This window comes from Ornithodoros turicata, chromosome 1, assembly GCF_037126465.1.
Source record: "Ornithodoros turicata isolate Travis chromosome 1, ASM3712646v1, whole genome shotgun sequence".
Taxonomy (NCBI): domain Eukaryota; kingdom Metazoa; phylum Arthropoda; class Arachnida; order Ixodida; family Argasidae; genus Ornithodoros; species Ornithodoros turicata.
Genome location: NC_088201.1, coordinates 101,164,870 through 101,170,060, shown reverse-complemented (window position 1 = coordinate 101,170,060; position 5,191 = coordinate 101,164,870). Strand labels below are relative to the sequence as shown.

Below are 5,191 nucleotides of genomic sequence, written 5' to 3'. Positions count from 1 at the left end.
TATATATAAATATAGAACCACAACCGCAGCACCACCACACGCAGTAACCCAAGACTGTACTGTACTACAGTGGAAGCTAGTATAACCCAAAGAGCCTTGAGTAGAACACACATGATGAGCAGTGGAACAACTCACGCAAAACTAACTGACAACCACTCTACACAACAACACACTCACGTCAGTCAGTCAGTCACTGACTGATTTGACAGAGTGACACGTAAGAGAGAATGGGAAGGGTGTGATTGGTTGAGTTGGTAGGATTATGATACGAGCGTATCACTTCTGAGCAGCAAATGTCACAGAAATGCACACGACAAAGTGGTATGTTACTATAAAACAACCAATGCTGACTGCATCGCTCGTAGTGCTAGTAGCGCAATATTGATTGGGCCTATCCCAAGGAAATTCATGCCTTTTTAGACCTCCTAGTGCCTTTCTAAGTGCCGAAAACATGTCTTTTTAGTGACTTAAAGGAGCAGTCTAGAGGCACACAACTTGTTTCTGCTTTTTCTCAGTATGGGATGTTAGGCGCTCAAAACTAGTTTTGCCACAATTAGTACAACCGTAGCGAAATCGGGCCGCATGCAATAGCCCACCGAATCTCTCGTGCGCGAAACACGCTCCTCCGCTTTCACGATAGACATGTGTTGAGCACCGCCACGCATGGCACTATGTAACGTAAGTGGTAGGGACGCTCCTCACTGGACCTGAGATCACATGATTGAGGTGAGCAGCACCACGCAGGCCGGAGCGGGTGTCTGCTACCGCTTGGGAGTCTCCAGCTACGTGATGTCCAAAACGGAGAATTTTAAGGCTGTCAACAACAAGACCTCAATTTTTGGGGACCGCTGACTCCAAGGGAAGAAGGTGTAGTGTGGCACGGATTTAACTGTGTTGTACAGCGATACCCCAGTGCTTTCCGACAGTAGGTTCAGTCGCTAACAGGTGGCGTCACAATAGTGCCGCTTTCTACTGCTGTGAGCTTTATAAGCAGCGAGTTCATCCTGTGCCTTTTCCTGGTGTGGTACCATATACTGCGCTGTCGCACCAGGAAGGTCTTCAGCAACACCATCAGGACGTGACAACGGGTGAGGACGTGCGTGAGCTGCATCGCCATGCCGACCGAGCAGGGCAATATCTGCTGCTGTTCCATTATGGACGTATGACAAAAAGGCCCGATGGTGTTTGATAATTGCTCTCGCTGAAGTATAGACTGCATATTCAAAGGTTTGTATCAGGCTTTGAATACTAATGTTGCATTAAAGCGAGCGTCTTGCTTCTGCCTGGTTCATTCAGCCGAACCTTGTGCAAGTGGCAGTCAGGTGCTGCCCTCCTTAATCACACAACCCTGAACTCCGTGCAGGTGAGCTATATGCCCACACGCTTTGCTGATGCAGGTTGGTGCACCGACAGATCACACAGACTTTACTGTGACTGGGAATTAGCGAATATGTCGGAGAGATGCCCTACAACAAACGCCTCTGAAGTAATCTCACTTTGAACAGCGCACTGGCCCGTGCATCGCTCCCTAGTTGTATACGTACAACGAAAGATTACACAGAAAGCACGGATATTACTCTTCTGATCGCAATCTTATTTTGTTTGGCTGCACATATGCTTTGTTTTTCAGAAAACGTGATATAAATCATATAATGGATAGAAGTCAACAAGAAAAAGCTTGCAATGTCTGTAACAGATGGTTTCTCCTACCAACAAATGAGGGGGTTCTCTACCACAAACGACACACTAGAGTAGGTGTGGTCTGCATTTGGAGTGCTCCGACCTGTCACAGCCAGCGGCAGAGATTTTGCAAATTAATTGTGCCACGGTGAAACAATTTTGGACAAATATTTTGTGGAAATGTTTTTAACATACTGCTTTACAAGATGACAGCAGTTTTTGGCCATGTTGGATACCACTTTAATGCCCCTTAAAAAGCCGTTCTCTAATCATAATCAATTATATTATGTATAGGTTGTGAAGAACTTAATTTACAACAATTAAGTTCCCCTCAAACACTGTGGATGTTGTCATCTATTTTTATATCAAATTCAGGTACTGAAATGTTCCTAACATGAACACAGGTTACACCTTTGCTACAAGAAATGTACCAAGTTAAAATGTTCCCTGGGGATTTGAAATACCTCATACACCTAAGTGCATTGGTCAACTTCCTTCTCTCATGTACCTGATTTGTTTTATAAACTGCCAGAGAACTTACAGCATCTTTTTTTGTACCCTGACAAATAGCATTGTGAAAAATCAGTCTGTACCCATGTGAAGTCACAGCAGCTTTTCCAATGCAGAAATGTATTTCACATGCACTGGTGATGCTGAACTGACCCTAGTGGACTACTGGCATCCTTTGCAGACACGTGAAAGTTCTTGGGAGAGTATGACACCAGATTTAAAAGGTGAGTGTGCAGGGCAGCCTGAGCCACACATGGTACAGGGGAACAGGTTTGGCACCAAAAGTTACAGGCAACCCCGAACTAATAGTACCAACTACTGAGACGTGCTAAGTATAAATTGTCATAAAAGACCGTACTAATAGAGAAAAAGGAAACAGAGTGTTGGCTGGCTGTCAGTAATATGAGTGTTTCAGGAGATTTCGTTTTAACAGAATACACAAGCAAACACAAATGTTAGAAAGTAATTCAAAGGGATGACTCGGCCTGCAACAAAGTTACACATTCTCAAAGCATGAATTGTATGAAAGCATGTACCGCTAGTTACGCTCGTATGGTCTTAACATTACAATTCACTACTGAATTGTGTATGAATATAGAAGGAAAAATCCGCCAATACAAGGCAACCATCAGTCACTTCGGTGCATCTTTGAGGCGCTTCTGAATGCAAATACTTTCATGCGACCACTGGCATGCACTACAGCTGTGTAGTTTGGTAGGCGTCACAGTCTACCGCTTCCTGTAAATTGGAAAATTCCCAGAAAGTTTGCTTCCCCTCATTATCGAAAACTGATTTGGGGAGGCAAGGCAAGCTGCCAAGGCCGCACTGAACTAACCTAACTTATCACTAAACTATGTCTCAGGCAGGGAAGGGTAACAGTAATGGTAACAGTAATGGTAACAGTAATGGTAACAGTAATGGTAACGGAAACGGTATATTACCGAAATTGGAGATGGTAACGGATGATAACGGAAATGCATACCACTGTCCTCCATTACCGGAAACAAACGAAAATTATCACCGGTATTGAATTTGAGTAATGGCTATTACTATTGTGCGATGGCATTTCAGTGACTTTTCATTTCATTTTTTGTATTTTAATGACTCCATTCGCTGTAATATTATAAATACTACACGAGAGCATGGAAACAAAGCGCAGCATTGGATATCGAGGGTGCATCACTCGCATGCTTACTCGTGACATTACCTACCTACACTTACACAACGTGTACTCCACGCACTCTACTCCACCATAGCACGAGGATTACAGCATATAATCTTTATTTTTTATTTTTTTACTTTCTTCATTTCACCTTGGCTATGGCAGTATTGTGTATTACTGAGAGCGTCCGCCTATGAATGCGACATTGGATGAAGGTTACGCCCATCTTGGGTTGCTGGATTCAGAGTGACTGAAGACGTGTTCCTGTACTTCTTTAAAAATCTTGCAAGCTGTGCGCATCACAACGACGTAAAATTACTCGTGTTGTGTATACGCGTGACATCGAAGCAACACTTGGGCAAAACAGGGTGCTGACAGAGCCAAACGGGCTGTCCTCCCGCAGCTCTGTAACAGCTGTTCCATTACCGGAAACAGTATCAGAAACGGATAACGGAAACGAAAATATAGCAGTAACGAAAATGGAAACGGTAACGAAAATACGTCCGTTATCGTACCCTGGTCTCAGGTTAGTTTAGTGCGGCTGTGACATACAGCTTGCCTTGCCTCCCCAAATACGTTTCGATAGGGGGCGAGGCTCGCTCTCACAGCCGCACTAACCTAACCAATCACTAAACTACCTAAGACTTTATAAACTGATTGGCATAGCGCTAAGGTTAGTTTAGTTCGGCTGTGGCAACTTGCCTTGCTTCCCAAATCTGTTTTCGACAATGAGGAGAAGCAATCTTTCAAATGGTGACTCTTACCAAAGAATGCTGCAGAAGCGTGGTAAATAGCACTGTCTCGTGGTCATGCTTCACAAGCGTACACTGTGGAGTGCAAGTACAAAGCTTTGCGAAATATACCTGTAGCACTGCTCTGATGTAAGCCTGGTTACGCATGCAAGGCGCTTCTCGAATGTGCCGTCACGGTTACCCATGCGTTCAGTTGAACTCCTTGTTTCCATTTTCCGAATTTAATCCTGTCGGTACATGTGGCATGTGCCTCTCCCTTATTCCTACGACGCTTAAACTGCTTACACCTTCAGTCGTTGTGGCAGATGAATAAAGTAACAAATACGCGTACCTTGAAAGGATAACACAACACTGACACTGCGTCCTCAAGCGCTCAAGCTTCGCAGGCTCCCGCCGTCGTCACCCTTATTTTATTTTTTATTTTTTTGAATGGATTGTCTTGAATTGGCACTTGGATTGGAAAGCTATCTGAAATCTTGGTCAGAACGTCAGAACATATGGCTGACATATGGTCAGAAGCGCAGGGGTGACACAAACCCGCCATCGTTGTAACTACCCTCAAGCGGGTGCTTTTTGCAAAACTGCCATCTTGTCCTGGTCGCACGTCATAGAAAACGTCATTTTGAGATCACGTGACTTTGTTTACAAGTCCTTTTGCCGCTTACCGACACGTTTCCGTCGTCATAAAGCCAAGAGATGAGTGTATTTTGCCAGCGTAAGCTATGCGGTGCTTCTTCTGCAATATGGTAGCCCATTTTTCCTTAGTTCAAGTACACCGCATTGGCTCAGTGGGTCCTAACGCGCGGTCGTCATCACATCTTTGGAAGTCGTCAACAGCATGAGACCTTATGTGCGAAACTGCGCGTTTTACTGCGAGATTATCGGATAAAAATAATTACTGTGATCGAAAGACATGCAAAACGTGGCGCAGAAACAACAACCGCATTGTTTACAAACGGTTTGGCCGCCGATCAGGGGCGCCGTCATCTTTAAGAGGGGATACCACCTCCGGCGGCCCCATGTATTTTCTATGGGACAAACTTTGCAGTCTCTTTCGGTAAATAATGAACCGATTTTCACGAGACTG

General features: G+C 44.5%; 1 long non-coding RNA gene across 1 annotated transcript; it reads right to left on the bottom strand.

Annotated features, from left to right (window-relative positions):
• Nucleotides 1-2,338: 2,338 nt before the first annotated feature.
• Nucleotides 2,339-4,469, bottom strand: LOC135367128 (uncharacterized). The gene is made up of 2 exons (XR_010414374.1): nt 4,216-4,469; nt 2,339-2,384 (listed from the first exon to the last, which is right to left on the bottom strand). It is a non-coding gene; the product is annotated as an uncharacterized LOC135367128 (long non-coding RNA).
• Nucleotides 4,470-5,191: the final 722 nt, after the last annotated feature.